Source organism: Tamandua tetradactyla, chromosome 7 (genome assembly GCF_023851605.1).
Source record: "Tamandua tetradactyla isolate mTamTet1 chromosome 7, mTamTet1.pri, whole genome shotgun sequence".
Taxonomy (NCBI): Eukaryota; Metazoa; Chordata; class Mammalia; order Pilosa; family Myrmecophagidae; genus Tamandua; species Tamandua tetradactyla.
The window spans coordinates 140,400,728-140,426,885 of record NC_135333.1 but is presented as its reverse complement, the minus strand read 5'-3'; the positions used below and the strand labels follow the sequence as shown (position 1 = coordinate 140,426,885).

At 36.5% G+C, this 26,158-nt stretch overlaps 1 long non-coding RNA gene across 2 annotated transcripts in view; it reads left to right on the top strand.

Annotated features, from left to right (window-relative positions):
* The first annotated feature begins 11,647 nt into the window (after positions 1-11,647).
* LOC143642713 (uncharacterized) overlaps positions 11,648-26,158 on the top strand; it is a 75,573-nt gene continuing 61,062 nt past the window's right edge. For both annotated transcript variants that reach the window (XR_013155819.1, XR_013155820.1), the window contains exons 1-3: positions 11,648-11,745; positions 20,232-20,333; positions 21,993-22,050. This is a non-coding gene — a long non-coding RNA (uncharacterized LOC143642713). The remainder of the gene's footprint in view (positions 11,746-20,231; positions 20,334-21,992; positions 22,051-26,158) is intronic.

Below are 26,158 nucleotides of genomic sequence, written 5' to 3'. Positions count from 1 at the left end.
TATATACTGAATATTAATCCTTTATCAGATACATAGTTTCCAAATACATTCTCCCATTGTGTATGTTATCTTTCTATTTTCATGATGAAGTGTTTTGAGGAACTTTTTTTTAGGAGGTCCCATTTATCTATTTTTTCTTTCATTGCTTGTGCTTTGGTTGTAAAGTCTAAGAAACCATTACCTAACACAAGGTCCTGAAGATGCTTCTCTACATTCACTTTTAAGAGTTTGATAGTTCTAGTTCCTATATTTAGGTCTTTGATCCATTTTGAGTAGATTTTTGAATAAGGTGTGAGGTAGAGGTCTTTTTTTATCTTTTTTGCAAATAGAGATGCCATTTTCTTAGCACCATTCAGTGAGGAGATTGTTAATTCCCAATGAAGTGTCTTTGCCACCTGGTCAAAAATTAGTTAACCAAAACAAAAAATTAGTCGGCCATAAATGTGGGAGTTGATTTCAGAACTTTCAATTCTATTCCATTGGTCTATGTGTCTGTCCTTGTGCCAATACCTTGCTGTTTTGATTATTGTGGTTTTTTAATAAGTTTTAAGATCGAGAAGTGTGAATCCACTAACTTCATTCTTGTTTTTAAGATGGTTTTATCTCTTTGGGGCCCCTTACCGTTCCATATGAATTTGATGATTGACTTTTCCATTTCTGCAAAGAAGGTTTGTTGGAATTTTGATTAGGATTGCATTGAATCTATAAATTACTTTGGGTGGAATTGACATCTTAGTGATATTTAGTCTTCCAATCCATGAACACATCCTTACTTTTATTTAAGTCTTCTTTAATTTCTTTTAGAAATGTTTGTAATTTTCTGTGTACACATTTTGAGGTTAGGTCTTTTATTTTAAGTCTTTCTTCTTTTTTAATGCAAGTATTTAGAGGTATAATTTTCCCTCTAAGCACTGCCTTCACTGCATCCCATAAGTTGTGATATGGCCTATTTTCATTTTCATTCACTTCAGAATATTTCTTAATTTTGCTTATTTCTTCTTTAATCTACCAGTCATTTAAGACTATGTCGTTTAATTTCCACATGCTTGTGAATCTTCCCTTTCTCCCTCTGTTGCTGATTTCTAGCTTCATTCCATTGTGGCCAGAGAATATACATTGTATGATTTCAATATTTTTTAATTTATTGAGACTTGTTTTGTGACCTAACATATGGCCTATCCTGGAGAATGATCCATATGCATTCAAGAATGTGTGTTCTGTTTTTGTTGGATGCAGGGTTCTATAGATATGGTTATTAGGTGAAGTTGGTTTAGTGTATCATTCAAGTTCTTGTACTTCCTTTTTGATCTTCTGACTAGATGTTTTTTCCATATTTAAAGTTGTGTGTAAAGCCTCCTACTATTACTGTAGAACCATCAATTTCTCCCTTCAAATCTATCATTATTTACTTCATGTATTTTGGAACCCTACTGTTAGATGCATATATATTTATGACTGCTACATCTGTCTGTTTAATTATCCCCTTTATCAGTATGTAATGATCACCTTTGTCCCTCATAACGGTTTTGACTTGAAATCTATTTTATCTGATATACTATAACCACCCCAGCTCTCTTTTGGTTACTATTTGCATGCTATATATTTTTCCATTCTTTCACTGACAACCTAGTTGTATCTTTGACTTTAAGGTGAGTTTATTGCAGACAGCATAGAGTTGGATCAAACATTTTTTGTTAATATTTTTATTGACAAAACAACATACAAACACATTCTTTTTTTTTTTACATAGTTGTATATTCATCACCACGATCATTTCTTAGAACATTTGCATCATTCCAGAAAAAGAAATAAAAAGAAAAAAGAAATTCATACATACCATACTCCTTACTCCTCCCTCTCATTGACCACTAGTATTTCCCTCTTGGGTCATACTTTTTTATGCATTCTACTGATCTCTGCTTTTTGACTGGAGAGTTTAACTTATTTACATTTAAAGTCACTACTGATAATACAGTACTTTCTTCTGACATTTTGCAATTCAGTCCTTGTAAGTCTCATCCTTTTTTGTTTCTTACTTCCACCAAAGCTTACTTCTATGTTTATTTGCTTTCCTGCATTGTACCGCATTAAGTGCCTTCTCATTTCTATCTGGATATCTTTTTCATCTATTTTCCTTGTGTTTACCATAGTGCTAAAATTCAACATCCAAAATATAAAACAATTTTATTTGATGTGATACCAGCTTAATTTCAGTAGAATGCACATATATTTTTCCTATGCCTCTGTCCCCACCATTTTTGTACTTTCTAACCACATATTATTCTACATTGTATATTCAATTTATCATAACATTTTATGCATTTGCATTTTAGCACCTGTAGGAAGTAAGAAGTTGAGTTACATAACAATACAATACAATAATAGTGGCATTTTGGTTACCTTTACTGCAGGTCTTTATTTCTTCATGTGGCTTTGAACTACTTCTAGCATCCCTTAGTTTCAATTTGAAGAGCTACCTTTAGCATTGCTTATAGCAAGTCTGTTGGTGATGTACTCCCTCAGTTTTTGTTTATCTGAGAATATCTTAAACTCTCCCTCATCTCAAAAGACAATTTCACTGGATATAAAATTTATGACTGGCAGTTTTTTTCCTTTAGCACTCTAAGTATCTCAACCCACTGCCTTCATGCCTTCATGATTTTGATGAGAAATCAGCACTCAATCTTATCGGGATTCCCTTGTGTGTAACACGTTGCTTTTCTCTTGCAGCTTTCAGAATTCTCTCCTTGTCTTTTGCATTTGATAGTGTAATCAATAAATGATAGAGTGTTTTTCTTTATGTTACTTTATTTGGTGTTCTCTGGGCTTCTTGGATGTGCATACTCACATCTGCTAAGTTTGAGAAGTTCTCTGTCATTCGATCTTTGACTATACCTTCTGCCCCTTTCTTTCTTTCTTCTCCTTCTAAGATTCCCACAATGCATATACTGGTGTGCTCTATGGTGTCCCATAGGTGTTGTTCTAGTTTGCAAGCTGCCAGAATGCAATATACCAGAACTGGAACAGCTCTTTTTTTTTTTTTTTTTTTTTTTTTTTTGCATGGGCAGACACCAGGAATTGAACCCAGGTCTCTGGCATGGCAGGCGAGAACTCTGCCTGCTGAGCCACCATGGACCACCCATGGAACAGCTTTTTAAAAGGGGAATTAAATAAGTTACAAGTTTACAGTTCTAAGGCTGTGAAAATGTCCTAGTTAAGGCAAGTCTATAAAAATGTCCAGATTAAGGCACCAACAAGAGGTTACCTTCATTCAAGAAAAACTGATAAAGTTCAGGGTTTCTCTCTCAACTGGAAGGCACATGACAAACATGGTGGTGTCTGCTAACTTTCTCTCCAGGCTTCTTATTTAATGAAGCGCCTCCAGGGTGCTTGCCTTCTTCATCTCCAGAGATCTCTGGCTGCATTGGCTCTTGTTGTTCTCATGGCTCTCTCATCTCGTGGCTCTGTTGTTCTCTCCAAAAACGCTTCCTCTTTTAAAGTAGTCCAGTAAACTAATCAAGACCCACCTAAAATGGGTGGAGTCACATCTCCATCTAATCAAAAAGTTAATACAATTGGCTGCGTCACATCTCCATGGAGATAATCTAATCAAAAGATCCCAACCAACATTATTGAATAGGAATTAAGAGAAATGATTGCTCCCACAAGATTGGATCAGTATTAAAATATGGCTTCTCTGGGCTCCATAATCCTTTCAAACCAGCACAGGTTTCTTAGCCTATTTTCACTTTTAATCTTTCTTTTTAAATTTCTGCTCTTCAGTCTGACTCATTTAAAGTGTCCAGTCTTCAAGTTCACTAATCTTTCTTCTGCCAATTCCATTCTGCTCTTGAAATTCTCCTAAGAATTTTTTCAAATTTTTTTATTGTATGGTATAACATATATACAAAGCAAAGAAATAAAAAAGCAATAGTTTTCAAAGCACTCTTCAACAAGTGGCTACAGGACGGATCCCAGAGTTTGTACTATATGATCCTCTCATATTTTTCCTTTTAACTGCTCCAGAATATAGGAGGCTAGCGGGCTTAAATACATTTTTATCATCACAATCGACTTTTTTTCCTTCTCTTTTTGTGGAAAACAACATATATACCAAAAAAACGCAATACATTTCAAAGCCCAGCACCACAATTAGTTGTAGAACATATTTCAGACTTTGACATGGGTCACAATTTCACAATTTTAGGGGTTTTTTTTTACTTCAAGCTACTCTAAAATACTGGAGACAAAAAGAGATATCAATTTGATGATTCAGCATTCGTATTCATTTGTTTAGTCCTATTTTGTATATATAATTCCACCATCACCTTTGATATTTCCATACCTCTCATTTGTGTTGTTTGGGCTATGACAATTCTAAATTTTTTATATTGGAAGGGTCTGCCACTAATATGGGGTAGGGAGATGGAGCTATCTGATGTTCTGGAGAGGTTGGGCTAGGTTTTAGGACTTATCTGGACCAGGGACCCATCCGGAGTTTTTAGGCTTCTGGAAAGTTATTCTAGTGCCTGGAACCCTTATGGAATCTTATAAATTGTCCTAGGTGTTCTTGAGGATTGTCTGGAATGTTCCTGGTTGGGGGTTGGCAGGTCATGATACGTAGCAAGTTCTAACTGAAGCTTGTGTAAGAGCAACCTCCAGAGTAGCTTCTCGACTCTATTTGAACTCTGCCACTGATACTTTATTAATTACACTTCTTTTCCCCCTTTTGGTCAAGATGTAATTGTTGATCCCACGGTGCCAGGGCTGAATTCATCCCTGGGAGTCATCTTCTGTGTCTCCAGGGAGACTTCCACCCCTGGATATCCATGTCCCATGTAGGGGGGAGGGCAGGGATTTCACTTGCAGAGTTGGGCTTACAGAGACTGAGGCCACATCTGAGCAACAAAAGAGATCCTGCAGAAGTAACTCTTAGGCATGCTATAGGTAGTCTAAGCTTCTCTGATACCTACATAAGTTTTACATGAGTAAGCCTCATGATCGAATGCTTGGCCTATTGATTTGGGTGTCCTTAAAGTTTGACACAGTATCAGGGGATTCCCTGATGGTAAGGTTTAATAGTTCCATATTCTTTCTCACCTCCCTCAGAGGACTTTGCCAATACTTTTTGACTATTTGCTCAATATACTCTAGGATGTTTCCAGGTATTACAATAATCTATACAGGATTAAAGGACCTCTTTCTCATTCTGTGCTTGTGTTTCAGTTGTTCTAATGAGCTATATAGATAGGTTGAATTAGATCATGAAGTACAGAAAATTTCAGTTCCAGATCAAATAAACATTTCTTCCATTGGTCTCAAAGAGTATGTGTGGTTCTAAAATATAGACACTGTCTTCCTTACCCCTATGTTCTGAATTACTTTAACCCCAACCTGAGTGGCTTCATTCTTATCTGTAAATATCAGGTTATATATATAAAATAGCCTCTCAAAATCCAGAAATGATAATCACCACTCCGGACTTAATGTGTCTGTTCTAAAAGTTTACAATCTAGACCCCTGTATTCTTATAGGTATTTTCTAAAGGTGACCATACCATTGTCGTTTTTGTGTTTCTGACTTATTTTGTTTCACTAAATATCCCACATGTTCATTCACATCGTTGCATGCCTCACGACAATGTTCCTTTTTGTAGCAGCACGACTTTCGTGCATAAGTGTGCACCATCATTCACCAATCTACTCCATCAGTGCATCCTTCAGCCACCTGCATTCATCGGGCATCATGTGGAGGGCTTCTGGGCATTTTTTAAATTTCAGTTATTTTGGTCTTCAACTTCAGTGGTCTATTTGGTTCTGTTTGTAAAATTTATATGTTTTTTTTTTTAATTTAGGCTCTCATATTGTTCATTCATTGTTTTCCTAGTATCCTGTAGTCTTTTTTGTACTTTCTGTCATCTCCTTAAGCATTTTTAAGACCATTTTTTTTAAAGGCTTTTTCAATATATTCACATTCTCATCTCCTTCATTGGTGTTTTCTGTATTTTTATCCCCTTCCTTTGAATGGACCATCATTTCCTGTTTCTTTGTCTTGTAGTCTTTTGTTGGACACTGTACATTTTAATATTTTAAAAATGTTAACTCTGAGATTTGCTCCCTGGGATGTCTGTTTCCTGGTTTTGTATCCAGCTAGTGATAAGACAGAGATTTTCTTGAACTTCAGCCCTCCTCTCAGGAGGGTCTATCCGAGTAAAAGCAAAATACAGGCTTTCCCTGTTTTACTGGGCCTTTGCCTTGACCTGGGCCTTGGCTTGTTACTTTTTTTGGATTTCACCTATTTGCAGGAGTTTGGTTGCCCCCTCTGTTTCCTAGAGCACAAACCTCTTTCTCCTGAGCCTCCAAAGTAGGCATGTCTTTGTCCCAGGTACCTGGGACACCATCTTTCCCAGAAGTCCTGAGAGATTCCCTCTCATTCCTTTTGTAAAGCCACCAATCTTTGGGTTTAGGGTATGACCTATCCAGTCTGACCTCATCTTAAGTAATACATCTGCAAAGATATTATTTCTAAATATGGTCACAGTCTGAGGTTCCAGGTGAACATGTGTTTGGGGGCATGTGTTTTGTACATTCCTTTTGTTGTCTCAGGCTGCTTTTGCCTGGAAGGCAAATTCTGGAAAGAGGCTCACCCTGGGGAGGACTTTTCCAATTCTATCTTTCCCAGGCAAAACAGGCCAAGAAACCCAAGAACGGGGTGCAGGCTGGCTCCAAATGCCCCGTGGAAGGGAGAGGGAGGTCAGCAAAGGCACCCAAAACTTCTCTGACATCTCCCTAAAGTTGAGCTTTTCTGGCCTGCCTAGCAATTGCAACCCTTCGGCTAACTTTCCCCTACACCACTGAGGAAGCTGTATATCTTTAAAGCTCTACCACCTCCACCTCTATCTGGGTAAGGTTGAAACAACAGTTGCTCTCAGAGCCAGAGCTCAGTAATTCAAATTTGCTAATGATTTGTGATTGGCTGTCCACACCACTGGTTTTGGGAAAGAGAGCCTCTATGTTTTTTTTCTTTCACTAGCAGCTAGCCAGGTACTAGACCCTGAGGCAGCCTGCCATGAGAGTGGAGAATGGGCACTATTAGCCACTGCAAGGAGAGAGCAATTTATTGTTCTTCTGTAATTTATCAGCTTCTTCCTCTCTGGATGTGGTACAGTGTTCTGGCCTCTGATATTTCAAAATAGTTGATTCAGACCTTCCAGGCAGCATGATAGTTGTTTTGGTGGAAGGACTGAGTCTTTGAGAGCTCCCATTTCACTATCTTTCCCAGACTTCCTGAGAGATTCCCTCGCATTCCTTTTAAAAAGCCACTGATCTTTGGGTTTAGGGTATGACCGCATCCAGTATGACCTCATCTTAATTAATAGACCTGCAAAGATATTATTTCTAAATACGGTCACATTCTGAGGTTCCAAGTGGACATGTGTTTTGGGAGGACACTATTCAACACCCTACAGCATGTATGTACTAAACGATGCCACAAAGAATCTTCTGTGTTTCAGACATGGTTATCTCTGCTATTTCATTGCTATGTGGAGCCCCATATGGCCAGAGTGAAGTCTTGTCTTTTAATTTAGTGAATCACTGTTTTATCTCCTGGATGTGTCCCTCCTTTGGGATTAAGACCTCCAAACCAGCAGAACTCAAATTTGCTGAAACAGAAGGCACCATTTCTGAGAGTAGTTTACTAGATGTAATAATGAGAGGAGCCACTCCCTTTCCCCACCCCTGCCCTCCTTGGTTTAGCCAAATGAATCATGTTGCACTTTAATCCAGGTTACTAGAGTCCTTTATTAGCAGAATGAAATTCTGATATATAGAGAGAAAGCCACAGGAAGAAGCTGGAAGTCAGTGGAACCCAGAAAAGAAAGGAGAGGACATGTCACGATGTAACTGAGAAATTAGGATTTAAAGGATGATTTTAGGGTGGGCAACGGCGGCTCAGTAGCAGAGTGTTTGCCTGGCATGCCCAGGACTTGGGTTCACTTCCTAGAGCCTGCCCATGTAAAAAAAAAAAAAAGGATGATTTTAATTACTGAATCATTATATAGTATTCCTTTTCGCTTTCTGGTGCATTGGAGTAAACAGAGGGAAATATCTGAAATCTTTGAATTGTAATCCAGTTGCTTTGATCTCTGATAATGGTTGTATATCTTTATCTTGTGCCCTTGTGGTTGTAAAAACCTTGTGACTAACCTTCACTTGTACCCGTTTATCCAATTTTCAACTTTAGAGTTTGTGCTCACTTAAGACAGCCCCTAATGTTTATTAACAAAGGGTCCCGGTTCAGTCCAGAAGTAACTCACCGCACATCCAAAGTTATCTTGATAAATGAGACTGAATCTAACCAAAATGGACCTGCCTGACATCGTAGTAGCTTAGAATTTAAACTACAAGTCACCTATACCTCATTATAATACTAAAAATCACATCTTTCATCATCTTAAGGCTGCCATTTTCTTACATATGTTCTGTGACTAAGCATGTAATCAATCTGCCAATGCTCAATAATTAGATCACCTCTAGTTACATCATCTGGAACCACTGTGCTCATCCTAAAACCTACTCATCTTTTGACTCTATAAAGCTATCACAATTACTGCAGTTTGAGGAGACAGAATTTTGAGCCAATAGGCCATCTAATGTCCTACTACACACCTAGTAATAAACTTTTTCTGTCTTTGAAACCCCAGTGTCTCAGGAATTGGTCATTTGAGTACATCAGGCAAAAGAATTCATTGCCTTTGTCTGGCAACAACCATGTGACAGCAAAACTAAGGACCCAAGGATCACCTATGGCCAGCCCCAGAATGCTACAGTCTTCAGAGAGAAAGCACCACCTTGCTGATACCTCAATTTTGGATTTCTTCTATCCTCAAAACTGTGAGCTAATAAATTCCTGTTGTTAAGTCAGCCCATTGTATGGTATTTGTCTTAGCAAACAGGATACTAGGACAAGAGTATTATATTTTTATAATACCAGATGACTCAATAAATATCTAGGTATTAAATGCAAGTAAGAATAAAGTACCAACATTGTCCAAAGAGCACATCAATTAAATAATTTCTGGACTTATCAATAAAATCATAGGAAAATTTATGCCTATGTTTTATCTGAAAATAAATGTGACCTTGCTCAAAGGACAATGCAGCCCCCTCTAGAGTGGCAGTGGAAGTCTAGGTAGGAGAACAGAGAGACATCATTTAGACTTTTAGCTACCAAGGAAAAGAGGTAGGGTGGAATACTGAAAGAAGTCTTTCACAGACAGTCTGCTTTAAGAGAGATCTCCCTTGGCATAGAAAAGTTGGTGTAGAACGAAGGGAAAATAAACTCCCCAGAAAACCAAAAGTTGGCATCTGGACTGTAAAGAACAAAGTGAGATCTACCATGGTTTAGCAAGTGGTGGCACAAAAAGATACCCAGAGCCACTCAGCATCAAGGGATTGAGAAAACCTTCTGGACCAAAAGGGGGAAGAGTGAAATGAAACAAAGTGTCAATGGCTGAGAGATTCCAGAGTGAAGAGGTTATCCTGGAGGTTATTCGTTAAGTAGATAGCACCTTGTTATTCAAGATGTAATGGAGAGGCTGGAGGGAACTGCCTGAAAATGTAGAGCTGTGTTCCAGTAGCCATGTTTCTTGATGATGACTGAATAATGATATAGCTTTCAAAACGTGACTGTGTGATTATGAAAACCTTGTGGCTGATGCTCCTTTTATCTACCTAGTCAACAGACAACTAGAACATATGGAATAAAAATAAATAATGGGGACAAATGTTAAAATAAATTTAGTTTGAAATGCTAGTGATCAATGAAAGTGAGGGGTAAGGGGTATGGTATGTATAATCTTTTTTTTCTGTTTTTGTTTTATTTCTTTTTCTGTTGTCTTTTTATTTCTTTTTCTGAATTGATGCAAATGTTCTAAGAAATTATGAATATGCAACTAAATGATATTGTGACTTACTGATTATATATGTAGAACGGAATGATCACATGTTAATGTTTTAGTTCATTTGTTAAATGTTTTTAAATTAATAAATAAATAAATTAAAAAAAAAGAGATACCCAGAACCTACTGAGTGCCCAGACCCCAAGCCCCACAGAAGATAAAGTTTTGATCATGTTCGCAAAACCTTTTAATACAGCAGTGAACTGAATTAAGCCAGCTCAGAACTAGCTCAACTACACATCCAACTGACTTAGGCCACTATCTCAGCAGCCTGACACAAGAATTGCCATGCCTATTTCTGGTAGAAAATATTGTATGTAAGAATGTTATATTCGTCTGCACAAAATGTCTGGCATACAAGGCACAAAGAAGAAATAGGTATGAACAAGAAAGGAAACCATCAGTAAAAGCAGACGTGAGATGGCCCAGATGTTGTAATTATCAGATAGGAACTTTAAAAGAACTATAATAAAAATGCTAAAGTATCTTGTGGAAAAGGAGCACAGCATATATGAAGAAATGGGGAATTTCAGCAGAGGCAAATGAATATACAATATCAGAAACATGAGAACACCTTTGTGGTATCGGGTTAGACAAAGATTTATTAGACAGGGCACAAAAAGCATTATCCGCAGAAGATTGATAACTTGAATTTAACGTTTAAAACTTCTGCTCTTAAAAAGAAACCATTAAGAAAATAAAAAGACAGACTAGAGAATGAGAAAATATTTGCAAATATTTGTCAAAGAAATTGCATCCAGAATATATGAGAACTTTTACAACTCCATCATGAGAAGACAAGTAGCTCAATTTCAAAAAGAAAAATGGCCAAAAGACTTAAACTCTTAAAAGGAGATAAATGAATAGCCAATAAATTCCTGAAAATATGTTCAATATCACTAGTCATTAGAGAAATGAAAATTAAAATCTTAACGAAATACTACTTTGTGATTAGAATGACTAAAATGTGAGGCATTGACAACACCAAACATAAGGATATGAAACTATTGGAATTCTCACATATTGCTGATATCAGTGTAAAATTGTATAAACACTTTGGAAAATCTCTTTTGACACAGCAGTCTCCATCCAAAGTATCCAAAGGCAATGAATACATATACCCACTATGAATGTTAACATTTATTCATAATACTCAAAAACTGGAACAACCCAAATGTTCATCAATAGATAAATAAAAAAACAATAGTACTATATTCATACAGTAGAATACTGCACTGCAATTAAAAGAAACAAACTACCGACACATGCAGCCATACATTTTCTTTTTATTATTATTAATTTTTTTGTTTTGTATGCTGTATGGCAGGGTCGCATTTCATTTTTTTTCCATGTGTGTATCCCATTACTGCAGGACCATTTGTTGAAATTTTTGTTTGTTTGTTTTTTGTTGGTTTCTTTGTATTGAGAAGTGCATGAGCCAAGAATCGAACCCGGGTCTCCCACATGACAGGTAAGAATTCTACCACTGAACTACCCTCGCACCCTCCGTACAACCATACATTTTAACCTCAAAAGCTTTATATGAAGAGCAAATGAAGCTACATTAAAAAAAGAGCACCTGCTGGACAAATCCATTTATATGAATTTTGAGAATGAGAGAACTAGTCTATTATAGAAATTGGGTCAGTGGTTGCTTGATGTCACAGAAGACATTCTGGAATTATGGAGCTGTACAAAACTTGGGACTGGAAGTGGAACACATTACCTCTGCTCTCACTAGTCACGTGTATCAACCTAACTACAAAAGAGGCTGGAAAATTTAGGTAAGCACATGGAATACTTGGTAATTATAAATATCTTACCAGATATGCCTGCCAAACAGCTACTGAAGATCGTTTTCTCTTCACTGCTCCACTTTGGATATTTAGGAAAGAATGTAAGGAGTAGGTACAAAACTGCAAAAGATTTCTTTTAACATATTAAATGTGTTATATATATATTATACATATATATATTTTATAAATAAAAATAAAGGTGAAAATATGGATGTTTTTGTTATTTAGCAATAGTGTATTTTTCCTATATAAAAGGTAAAGGCACAAATTTAATGGAAAGGAAGTTTCAACAGACTAAAGATGTCAATTCTCCCCATCTCAGCCTACAGATTTAGTGCAATGCCTATGAAAATACTGAATTGACAGCCAAGCTTATTCCAAAACTTATGTGGAGAAGCAGAAGAACTGATAGTTAAAATAATTTTGAAAAGGAAGAATAAAGTGGGAGGAATCACTCTATCTGATCAGAAGCCCAATACAGTGCTCACTGGCTTAATGTCAAGGTGGGCAGGGCTCCATTCTTTTCTGTCCATTTTAAGAGCGGGTCCATTTCCTTGCTTTTTCTGGCTTCTAGTAGCCATCCACTTTCCTCAGCTTATGGTTCCCTTCCTGCATATTCAACACTAGCAACATTGCATCTCTCTGATCCTCATACCATATCCACATTTTCTTCTGACAACAGCCCTGAAAAATTATCTACTTTTAAGGATTAATGGAATTAGATTGGGCCCACCTGGATAATTGAGGATAATCTTCCATCTCATGGTCCTCACCTCTAATCACATCTGCAAAGTCCTTTTTTGCCATGTAAGAAACATAACGTTTTTTTAAATAACATTTTTTTAAAGTAAACATTTTCACTATGTAAGATTCTGAGGATTAGTGTGAATGTAAAGGGGAGGGCCATTATTCTGCCTCCCGTTAATGTGAATAGATATTTCACCAAAAGGGATATAAAATAGCAAATAATCACATAAAAAGATGTGCAACTTGAAAAAAAAAAGATTTGCAACTTTGTTAGTCATTAAAGAAATGCAAATTAAAGTCATAATAAGATACTACTTATCTATAAGAATGGCTAAAATAAAAAATAGTGATGACACCAAATCCAACAAGGATGTGGAGAAACTGGAACACTCATACACTGCTGGTGTAAATATAAAGTGGTGTTGTCATTTTAGAAAATAGTTTTGCAGTTTCCTATTAAACTAAATAGACACTTACCATATGACCCAACAGTCAACTCTTGGGCATCCCAGAGAAACAAAAACTATGTTCATACAGAAAATCATACCTGAATATTCATAGAAGGCTTGTTTGCAACAGCCAGAAATGGAAACAATGCAAATATATGTGCTTTAAAGGATGAATTATTATGCAAACTGTGGTATATTCATACCATAGAATACTACACAGTAATAAAAAAGAATGAACTATTGATGCATGCAACAACTTGGATGGATCACAAGGAAATGAGACTGATTAAAATGAAAAAAGCTCCAAATGGGTATATTCTGAATGATTCCATTTATATAACATTCTTGAAATGGCACATTATAGATATAAATAACATATTTGTGGTTTCATGGGTTAGGGATTGTGAGGTGGAGAAAAGAGATGGGTATAGTTACAAAAGGATAGCACAGGGAAACTTACGGTGCTGTCACAGTTTTCTGTAGGTTCATTACAGTGATGATTACACAAACCTAAACATGAATTGAAATTACATAGACCTGTATACATACACACAAATGAGTGCATGTAAAACTAGTAAAACCTAAGTAAGTTCTGTGGATTGTACTAATTTCACTTTCTTGGTTTGGCTATTGTATTATATTTATATAGAAATTTACCATTGCAAAAAAACTGAGTAAGAGGACCTCCCTGTAGTACTTTTTCTGGCTTTCCAAAGTTTATTTATATTGGATATATTTAAAATTCAGTTACATATTTTTATACATGTATCAGTTAGTATACCTTTGGCTGAAATTTACAGACAATACATATAAAATAATAGGTAGCTTTTTTTTCTGTATCACATAAGAATTCAGGAGACAGGGCAGTTTTAGGGTTGATTAATTCCCCATCTCAATATGGCCATCAGGGATCCAGGTTCTTGCCATATTTATGCTCTTTCATTCCCAGAATGTTAGCTTTTGTCCTAAAAGTGCCCACTCTTGGTCTCAAAATGGCTGTAGCAGCCCCATTCATCACACTCTTCTATAAAGAATGTCCAAAGGCCAGAAGAGAGAAAGTTTCTTTCTTGGGTTCCCTTTTTAAGACAGATGGAAAATGCTAAGGAGTCTTTCCCTCAAATCTTATTGGCCAGAATTACATCTCATTCTCATTCCTAAATTAGTAGGACTCTGAAAATGGAAATACCATGATTTGCTTCAACTAATCAAGATTTACCTCCTGTGGTTGGAGAGGGTGTTCAATTTCCGCTGAAGCTCTTGACTTTAATACAAGGAACAGTTAGCAAAAAAAAAGAGAGACTGTTTATTCAATGGCTGTTGTATAAACAACCTATATGTCTGCAACACCATATGAACAGCTGGGCTTCAAAAGTTTGACATTTAATACAATGGAATAAATAGCTGAACAGTTACTCATTGTTATCTAAAATCACTGTCATCTCTTCCCTGAATGACTATGGTAGCTTCTTTGTACTTCTTGCCTAAAATATTGTTCCTTTCTAATCCTTTCTTTACATTGAAGCACCATAATCTTCTTTTTAAATATAAATTAATGTAGTTCATTTTTGTGTGCTTATAAAATCAGACCCATCACTTTATTTTCTATTCTGTATGCAGAGTGTCATGTTATGAGAGATTTTTCTTAGTTTTGAATGTTGATTTTTTTTCCTTATTGCCATCATTTTCTCCTGTGCCATTACTGATAACCTACAAATAGGGATTGTTAAGGGGAGGGAGGAGACAGCCTCTCAGTGATAACTTCTAGTACTGCCAGTCTTTCTCCTTAACTCTTATATGCTTTTCACCTATATTTTTTCACCTAGTTCCAGGCTTGTCCTGTGGATCAAATCCTGTTTGATGTAGCACATGCATGTTCCCCTGGGAACTTTTGGGTACAGAGAATCTGATGATGTTTAGTGCAAGCTGGAATACTATTAAATGAATGCTTTAATAAGCCCATACACTTGTGTGCACCTGTTAAATATATTTTTAGCAGTTGAGTTTTGGCTCATTGGATGAAAATGTTTTCCATGAATAATTCTTTAATATTGGTCTTGTTTTTTAAAATATTTTTATTTAAGAAAACAAACAATACACTTAGAACCACCAAAAATGGATATCTTATCCAGACTCCTTCCTTGGTCTAATTCCTCAGCTTATTTTCCACCATTCTCTGCAGAACTTTGTACTCTAATGACCCCAAAATGTCTATGGTTCTCTAAACTTTATGCTATTTCTTACTTTGCTGATGACATCCCTTCAGCCTGGGATGCCCTTGCTTGCCATTATTGAACCTACCCATTTCATCTAACAAATTGTTTCTCATCTTTTAAGAGTCAGCTTGTGAATGTGAGAACAATAGAGGGAGGAGGGCTGGGGGCACATATGAAAGCAGAAAGAAAGATAGATGATAAAGACTGAGATGGATAACTGTTCTAGTTTGCTAGCTGCTGGAATGAAATATACCAGAAACAGAATGGCTTTTAAAAAGGGGAATTTAATAAGTTGCTAGTTTACAGTTCTAAGACTGAGAAAATGGCCCAATTAAAATTAAAACAGGTCTATGGAAATGTCCAATCAAAGGCATCCAGGGAAAGATACCTTGGTTCAATACGGCCGATGAAGTTCAGGGTTTCTCTCTCAAGTGAGAAGGCACATGGGGAACACAGTCAGGGCTCATCTCTCATCTGGAGGAGCACATGACAAACATGGCGTCATCTGCTAGCTTTCTCTCCTGGCTTCTGGTTTCATAAAGCTCCCGGGGAGGCGTTTTCCTTCTTTATCTCCACAGGTTGCTGGCTCATGGACTCTCTGCTTTGTCATGCTGCAGCATTCTCTGCCCTCTCCAAATCTCTTCATTCTCCAAAATTTTTCCTCTTTTATAGGACTCCAGAAACTTATCAAGACCCACCCAAATGGGTGGAGACATGTTGTCACCTAATCCAGTTTAACAACCACTCTTGATTAAATCACATCTCCAGGGAGATGATTTGATTACAGTTTCAAACATACAGCATTGAATAGGGATTATTCTGCCTTTATGAAATGGGATTTAGATTAAAACATGGCTTTTCTAGGGGACATACATCTTTTCAAACCAGCACAATAACCTAGGAATGCCTAGAGTGTACAATGATAGTGACTAAATGGACAAATTAAAAAATGTTTTTGCATGAGGAAGAACAAAGGAATGCCAATATTTCAGGGTGTTGAAAATAGATGGTCATTCATATTTTAAAACTTCAACTTCTCTGTGAGACTAAAGCAAAAAGTGTTTATTTGGAACAAAATTTATATTTTGACTAGTGCATCCTAATATAACTTATATGGACAGTTTAATTGAACACCATAAGTACATGGAACCTTGAATAGGGTATGAGATTTTGTAGGTTTGTCCAGTGTGATGCCCCAATAAATCCCAGAGTGACTTGAACAGTGAATAAAAAAGTGTTTGGAAACTCTACTTGGCAGAATGGTGAGAAAGGGGGGAAATTAAACTTCCCCATCTGGAGAATGCCTGATATTCTTGCAAGTAGTGGGGACAACCAAATCAATAGGCTGAGCCCTCAGTCTTGATATACTGCAAAGGATAGGATAAGCCCACCTAAAATTAGGCCTAAAAGTCACCCCTGGAGGACCTCTTTTGTTGCTCAGATGTGGCCTCTCTCTCAGCCAACATGGCAAGCAAACTCACTGCCCTCCCCTTCTGTACGTGAGACATGACTCCCAGAGGTGTGGACCTTCCTGGCAATGTGGAACAAAAATCCTATAATGAGCTGGGATTGAGAAAACCTTCTCAACCGAAAGGGGGAAGAGAGAAATAAGACAAAATAATGTGTCAATGGCTGAGAGATTCCAAACAGAGTCGAGAGGTTATCCTAGAGGTTATTCTTAACACATTATACAGATATCCTGTTTTTAGTTTAAGGTGTATTAGAGAGGCTAGAGGGAACTGCCTGAAACTATAGAGCTGTGTCCAGTAGCCATGTTTCTTTAAGATGATTGTATAATGATATAGCTTTCACAATGTGACTGTGTGATTGTGAAAACCTTGTGTCTGATGCTCCTTTTACCTATGGTATGGACAGATGAGTAAAAAATATGGATAATAAATCAATAAATAATAGGGGAATCAAATGTTAAAATAAATTGGGTATAGGGAAATGCTAGTGGTTAATGAGAGGGAGGGATAAAGGGTATGGTATATATGAGTTTCTTCTTTTTTTCTGTTTATTTCTTTTTCTGGAGTGATGCAAATATAAGAAATGATCATGGTGATGAATATTGTGAGCCATTGATTGCGTACCAAGTATGGAATGTTCATATGTTAAGAATGTTTATGTTTGTATGTTGTTTTATCAATAAAAAATTTTTTTAAATACTTAAAAAAAAAAAAGAGCTTGGACATACCTCTTTCCAGAAAGGCTTCTGGTGACATGGCACCCAGACAGCATCATGTGCTCCTCCTCAGAGCCACCATCATGCCCCATGCCTATCTCTGCTAGGGTTGGCAGGCAGCTAGAGATGAAGTGAAAATAGGTGAATTTGCTTCCTCTCCAGTAAAGCATTTTAAACTGCAAATATTTGAGCTTCTCAACATTCTGAACAACTGAAATAAAGTAGCTGTTTCTTAAAAAATAAGTTAGAATAATCTCAAACAATAAATACAAAATGTTTTATAATTAAATAGATAAGTATGAATTTCCACATCCTCAACCATCATCTGGTATTCTTTTTTATAGAAGGCTACTTTTTTGTTTTTAATAAAATATCATCCCTTTCAGGTACAATGTTTCTTTGACATGACTGACTACTGATGTCCAATCAGAACCAAGAAAAGCCAATTTTTGTTTGCCCCAGACTTTATTCAACCAGAAAATGCTTTAAAATTCTCATAGTGGCATTAATTCCTGTGCAGTCATTCATAGTAGTGAGCAACTGCTATGAACCAGAACCCTGGGTGCGGGGGATACAGCAGTCCCTGACTCACTGGGATTGCAGCCTGGAATGAAGTGAAAAGATTTATGTCCTTTCTCATCTGTTTATTTCTTTTCATCCAGCATTTTTCACTGAAGATATCTGGAAACCTCTCTCTATATCTCTGCTTTATAGACTGATCTCCTTGAGGGTGGAGATTTCTTATCCTGATGCCATCCACACAGTAGATGCTCAATAAATAGTTGAGAAAATGCATGGAAGTCTTGAATAAGGTATACAAACTGAATATGTGATTTTCAGGAAAAATATCTCCCCCTACCACAATCCCAGCCTTTACATAAGAATCCATTCATCATCTCGATTCCCCTTTCCAAAAGAGGAAAATAGTCCATCCTATATATCTCTCCCATCAAAGCAGTGATATCCAGAGAGTCTATACTAATAAAATTGTAGGAGTGAGCTGCAGAAGCAAGAAAGAGCTATTGAAAAACAAACCATCAAAAACTCCAAACCTGAGGCATGAGTGTATATAGGGAGTTTTTGAATATCAATTATTTGGTATCTCAGTGACAGTCTGTATATACCAAATATTTTTCATCTGAGGCTATGATGCTTTGGAAATGAAAGTTCTGTTAGGCAAAGAATAAAAAATAGTTTCCCAAACTGCTGATTATTCATGAAATGTTTCCATTTATCTCTGAATCATAACATAGCTAACTATTGAGAAATACAAATATTGTTGAAGCCTGAGGAGGTTTTCTTGTCTCTCTATCAAAGCATATATTCCCTGGTATCAATGTTTCCTTCTCAGATTCATTGCTTATCTACTCACATTTTTCTCTTCATTAGTGTTCCAGGAAATGTTATGCTAAATGCTTTTTTCCTTTCACTTTTTATAAAATGAAGAAAGAAAGAAATTTATAAGCTTTAGGGAGAAAAAGGAATATCAGTATAATAATCATTTAAAATTATATTGGCATGAACCTACAGAATTCTCTTTCATCTTCTGATGACGTTAATGGAAAACAAAACTAGCAAATTCAAATATTTGCATAAGTCAAACCCTTGAAAATAATACCTGCTATAGTCTAATAACTCCACACAAAGTTTGAGGGGCATATTTCCCTACAAAAGCTATTTAAGCATTATATGAGAAAGCTCCCTACATAATAGTATGTGCATGTAAAATTAGTGTAGTTTCTCCTGTTTCCAGCCCTGAAACTTGAGGCAGTACTAAACATTAAGAAAAGAAGGAATAATTAGCACACATGGAACTATTTCTAAATTCTGAGATACTGAGCTGTTTGCTTAAAACCTGGTCGTTCCCAGAAACTTTGAGTATTTATGTGACACCCGAGACTCAGAATTAGAGCTCTGAAGCTATGAAGGTCAGCAGTACCCCATGCAGGAACTGATTAAAAAGTTGAAATGAAACTGATCTGGATAGGACTAAGGTAAACCAGAATACAGGGACAAGATGATGTCATCCATATTTTAAAACTTCAACTTCTGTGTGTACTTGTAAAGTCCCCTTGGGGAACTAGGGAGACGGACAGAAATATGCAACTTCCTCATTTGGAGAATTTCTGATATTCTCGCAAGCAGTGGGGACAACGAAATCAATAAGCCAAGCCTTCATTCTTGGGTTTTGCCCATATTATATGAGTAGTCTGTTGTGTGAGATAAATTGATTTGTGGGAATTTTCTTAAGCAAACGGTGAAGTCATTTATTGATTATAGCATTATCCTTTACAGGCAAAATTTCCTGGAACATAGCCAAGTCAATTTGACATTGGTGGTCCATTGTCTTATCTAAGTCATATTGTCACTGATGTTCTCAATTCTCCACCCATTTCAACTTTATGAGCATAAAGTTATTTGTAATATTTTCTTGTTATTTTTCCTCTCTTCTGTAACTATAGATACATTTTCTTTCTCATTCATTATATTGTTTATTTGTGCTTTCTTTTTACTTTGATCAATTTTTCCAAAAGTATGTCTGTTAAGTTAATACTTTCATAGAACTACCTTTTATGGATTTGTTTCTCTTTATTGTATTGTACTCTTTCATTGATTTCTTATTTTCTTTATCCTGTTTTCCCATAACTTTGTCAACAGAGTATACTGTAATGGTCAGTTTTGTGTGTCAACTTGGCTAAGCTATAATACCCAGTTATTTTATCAAACACTAACCTACTTGTTGTCTGAAGATATTTTCTAGATGTGATTAACGCTATAAATGAGCTGACTATATGTAAAAAGGATTATCATGCATAACCTGGCTGGGCTTGATCCAATCAAATGAAAGGCCTTAAGAACAGAATTGAAGTTTGCTTACAGGAAGAAGAAATTCCACCCAACATCACCTGAGAGTTTCCAGCCTGCTAGTCCTGACAGCCTCCCTTACGGATTTTAAATTTGCCTAACCAGCCTTGACATTAGGTAAGCCAATTCCCTGCAATGAATTCCTTAATATATATTCATATTCATATCCTGTTTCTGTAGTAGAAAAATTGTCAATTTTGAATTTTTGCCAATGTGATGGATGATAAATAGTACCCAAATATGGTTGTAATTTGCATTTCTCCTGTTATAATGAGGTTGAACATCTTTTAATATGTTTAAAAATCACTTGTATTTCTTTTTCTATGATCTGTCTATTCAAATCTCCTGTCCATGTTTTAATCGGGTTAGCACTTGTTGTCACAATTTTTAGAAACATTTTATATTTCGGGATATTAAACCTTTGTCTGTGATGTCAGTTGCTAACACTTTCTCCAATTTGTCTTTTGTTTTTATTTTGCTTGTGGTTTCCTTGTTGTTTGGTGGGTTGGTTAATTTGGTTTGGGTTTGATTTTTTTTTTTTTTTTTCGCCACTAATTTGCCTCCATTCTTCATTGTAGAATATGTCGTTCTCAATGAACAGTTCATTTTCTCTCAAGACTTAAAAATAAAAATCCAGTATTTTTTAGATTCCATTATTCCAGTTGAGACTGTGCTGCTGCTGGCCCGTATAGTGATTTGATACAAATTAGAAGATTCCACCTCCCTGACATAGAGCCTCACGTCAGGGAACAGAGTAGACTAAATAAAATGCAAGTTGTCAGCCCCTACTTGTGTGCCCTTGGCCAAGTGCCTTTGTGCAGTAGCCTTATTTTGCAAAGGCAGCTGGCTTTCCATGTAAGGTCTAGAGAAAGTTAATGAAAAGTAAAATGATTTATAGCCTTATTGACTTTAAAAAATATATACCTGAATGGCCATTTTGGATAGAGGTTTGTAATTCAGCAATTTGGGATTTTGGTTCATTTTTCTCTTTTTCACTATCCATGCATATAAGTGACCAAGATTAAAGGGGACTTTGAGTAACTGATAAGAAGGGTCATGTTGGGAATCAAGTGTTAGATTAAAAAGTGCTTGATTTAAAATAGTTTCTATTAGGCATTCAGAAAAACACATTTTCCCATAACGTATTCCACTAACACTAGTGTTTGGTGGTCAAATAAATTTGGGAAATTTATGTTACACTGTTTCTTTCCTAGAGATTTGCTATGCACTGAAAAAATCCTACCAGGAAACCTTTTCTTTATGGACTATCTCCTAGTATCCCATAGAAAAAGTGTTCCATGAATACATTTTGGGAAATGTTGATATAAATGAATAATGAGAAATATTTATTATACTGCTGATAAAATAGGTTACCCCTGGTCCAGATATGTAAGGAAGATAGTAATTCTTAATCACTCTGCTAGTATAAGGTAACTAGTACTAATAGAACAAATCAGGAAGAAGTGTCATGAGGACACTCTACAGATTTTTTAGCCATCTGGTTTTATTATTCCATAAGAATACTTTTTAAAACCTCACCAGATATGTTACCATCAGTTAAGAGAATACATGTAAAAACAAATACTTTTAAAGATTTGCCTCCAAAGGTTAAGATCCAAAGGGAAAATGTTCATGTTTCCTGTGATTTGTCCTTATTCCTCTACTACCATCCCTGGAATAGCCCAAAGACAAAGTCATTTTGCAGTTTGATTTATTTGCTTCTTTGTTTCTATCTCTTCTAACATTCTTTTAATATACTTTCGGATATTGTATTAGGTAATGAGAGTGATGGGGAAGACAAGAAAAGGGGATATATTATCTTCAGTTTTGAAAGGTAATTTCTTCTATATTCAATTATGTAAACGTCTTCAGAGTTAAAATACGTAAACACTCAGAACATGTAATTACAGTAGGAGAAGCAGTCATACAACCTTTGTTAAATTTTGTGAACAAATCAACTATAGTAATAAATAGAAGTTCTCTTTGGTTACTTTGTTTTTATTTCCAAAGTAATAAATTTTATTTGTAGAAAATTTTAAAAAGACTGAAAAGGATAAAAACAAAATAAAAATCTCCCAAAGATAAACTGTTAGCATTTAGGTAACAATCATTATGGTCATATTTCAGTTATGTACTGAGAGATATAAATTTAACATATCTCCCATTTTTAACATGGGAAATTTACCTCCCCTGTATCCACTTTCTTTTCTCTATGAGATGAACACCTGATCCTCCTACACACAGCCTCAAAATGCCATCATCTTTTCTCCAAGGAAGATGTTTTAGTTTCTTGTCTGCTAAAACAAGTACCATCCAGTAAGTTGGCTTAACAACAGAATGTTTAGGCTAGAAGGCTTGATTCTTACCACAATCAGAATCTTCTGGCTGGCCGGCAATCTTTGAGGGTTCCTTAGCTTCTCCGTCACATGGCAAGGCACATGGATGTGTCTTCTCCTTTCTTTTCTGGGTTCCATTGATTTCCAGCTTCTGGTTACCTGCATGGTTTCTTTCTCTATCTGACTTTCACTATGCTTACAAAGGAGTTCAATAATTCAGATTAAAGCCCACTCTGATTCAGTTGGGCCGCTCCTTAACTGAAGTCACGTCTTGAAGAGATTTTATTCACAAGATGTCCACACCCACCAGAATGCGGCCCAAGATCATGAATGTGTCCAAACTGGGTACAAAATTTAATTTATCACAGAGGATTTGAAGACTAACTCTTTCCTGCAAATGAGAATCTGGATTTTTGGGTTTCTAAGGATTTGGGATGAGAACAATTTGCCTGTGATCATATAGCTTAATAGAATTAAGAGCTAAACTGCATCAGTAGGCTGTTCAACAAGCCCTCTCTCAGGACCATAAGGTGCTCATTCTAACAAACCACCTGCTTATCAAACTACTGTTTACTTTTTAAGACCCATTTCAAACCCTCATCTTACTGTGTCCACCAATATTAAACTATTATAACATGAATTTTGCCCAGTCTCAATAAAGACCCCACCAGACTCCCCAAACTAAATATATCCACCTTCAACCTCTCCCTCTGAAGATTCTACCATGACTCTATCAAGTTGGTAGCCTCCAATACTGCAGTGTAATAAACTTGACTTTGCTTAGTCAGGAAGTATTTTGGGGAAGTTGACTGGACTCTGGTTTTAATGGGTCTATTATAAAAGGTCTATAATAAAAGAAGAGAATATGCCTTTTGTACTGCAGGATACAAATAAGAGAGCTGTGGGGCAAGACCTTAGGTGAATACTGAAGTATGGGTGGGTAAGGGCATGGCAGGGGATAGTTGTATTTGGAAACAGATCCTACAGAATTGCTCAAGACAAAGAGATGTACTGCACAGAAAGTGCCAGGTGAAGTGTGCAATTTTAGTTGCAATCCTCATCAGTGGATGATTGAGGCCTCACTTAAGTGAGAATCTCTCACTGATGTACCATGAGCCTGGGCCAGAGGTTTGTCCATCTTAAAATTTAGAGAATTATGTTGCACATAGAGAACTATGCCTTGCTGGATGACTTCCCAGTGGTACAACAGGATCTTGCTATTTCCGTGTTGGTCCATCCCATGTGGGAACTTCTCTTATGATTCAGGATGCCCAGCAGCATAGAAAGAGGGGGATTTGAACTGAGCAAGCCCAAGACCCCAAGCTGGAACAGAGGTTCATGAACATACTAATTATATGCCCACATGGCAAAAACTCATTGACCATAGAATGGAATGATATCTTAATGTTTTGTTTGTTAATTTTTTTTAATTAATAAAAAAAAAAAAAAACTCCTTGACCCTCCCACCCAAAACTTTATTTGATAAGCTTGAGGGATTTAGAGGCTGAATGCAATAGCCTGGAAGAAAGACTATGACTATAAAGAAAAGTGAAAAAGCATCTATTCTATGGCCAGATATTCTAGGATAATAACTCGGCCAAGTGGATATAAGGAAAGAGTAATAGCTAGTGCAAAGAAATATGCCTGGTATGTTCAAGAAATAGCAATGAATCAAATGTGACTAAGTAGAATGAGCAATGGAAAGATTAGTAGATGATGCAGAGAATGTTGAGATGCCAGATTTTTTAGGACCTTGTAGGCTATTATAGGGCTTTAGGGTCTTGTTCTTATGAACATAAGGAGCTATTAGAGGATTTTTGAATAGAGAAATGATGTGCTAAAAGTCAATTTAGCCCAAACAGAGTGACTCTTGGGACAGGAGTAACTGGAAAGACCCATCATCTTTTCTATGAATTTGAATCTGTTGAACTATTGGGTTAGAACTGCTGGCTACTCAGTCCAAGAATAAAGCCAAAATGGTGGTCAAACGTGAGAGATGGAGCAAGACCAGATCCTGGGGACACTGGGCTTCTCAATTATATAACCTACAAATTACCATTTTTGTTTAAGCAATTTGAAATGATTTTCTCCCCACTTGGAATCAAGGAATTGTAAGTGGTACTGCAAGGAAATTAGAAAATAACTAAACTACATATGTTCCAGCCATGTTATTTCTTGGCTACTAGAATTTCACTACTCAATCAGTGCAATACAGTAGGAGAGTATAGAGACAATTTAATTATTGGTATGTAGTCCTCCAATTCACATTCAAGGCATGGGTGTTTTTTTTTAACTTTTTTTTTTTATTGAAAAGTATAACAGATATACAAAGAAAAGTAATAAAAAAGGCATGGTTTTCAAAGCACTCTTCAACAAGTAGTTACAAGACAGATCCCAGAGTTCGTAATGGGCTACCATACGAACCTCTCAAATATTTCCTCCTGCTAGGAGGCTAGAAAGCTTAAATATTTTTTTATCATCACAATAGACTTTTTTCCTTCTTTTTTTGTGAAAAATAACATATATACAAAAAAGCTATAAATTTCAAAGCACGGCACCACAATGAGTTGTAGAACATATTTCAGAATTTGACATGGGTTACAATTTCACAATTCTAGGTTTTTACTTCTATCTGCTCTAAAATACTGGAGACTAAAAGAGATATCAATTTAATGATTCAGCATTCATACTTATTTGTTAAATACTATCTTCTCTGTATAACTTCACTATCATCTTTGATCTTTCCATCCCTCCCTTTAGGGGTGTTTGGGCTATGGCCATTCTAAATTTTTCACATTGGAAGGGTCTGTCACTAATATGGGGTAGGGAGATGGAACTATCTGATGTTCCCGAGAGGTGGGCTAGATTTCAGGACTTATCTGGACTAGGGACCCATCTGGAGGTTGTAGGCTTCTGGAAAGTTACTTTAGCAAATAGAACCATTGTGAAATCTTATATATTACCCTAGGTGTTCTTCAGGATTGCCTGGAATGGTCTTGGTTGGGGGTTGGCAGGTTATGATAAGTAGCAAGGCTTAACGGAAGCTTGCTTAAGAGAAACCTCCAGAGTAGCCTCTCGAGTCTATCTGAACTCTCTCTGCCTTTGATGTTTTATTAGTTACACTTCTTTTCCCCCATTTGGTCAAGATGTAATTGTTGATCCCACGGTGCCAGGACTGGATTCATCCCTGGGAGTCATCTCCCATGTCGCCAGGGAGACTTTTAACCCTGGATGTCACATTCCACATAGGGAGGAGGGCAATGATTTCACTTGCAGAGTTGGGTTTAGAGAGACTGAGACCACATCTGAGCAACAGCAGAGGTCCTCTAGAAGTAACTCTCAGGCATGCCTATAAGTAGTCTAAGCTTCTCCGCTACCTACATAAACTTCACAAGAGTAAGCCTCATGATCGAGGACTTGGCCAATTGATTTGGGTGTCCCTAAAATTTGACACAGAATCAGGGGGTTCCCTGATAGTAAGGTTTAATAGTTCCATATTCTTTCTTGCCTTCCTCAGGGGACTTTGCCAATACTTTTTGATTATCTGCTTAATATACTCTAGGATGTATTCAGGCATTACCATAATCTATACAGGATCAAAGGACC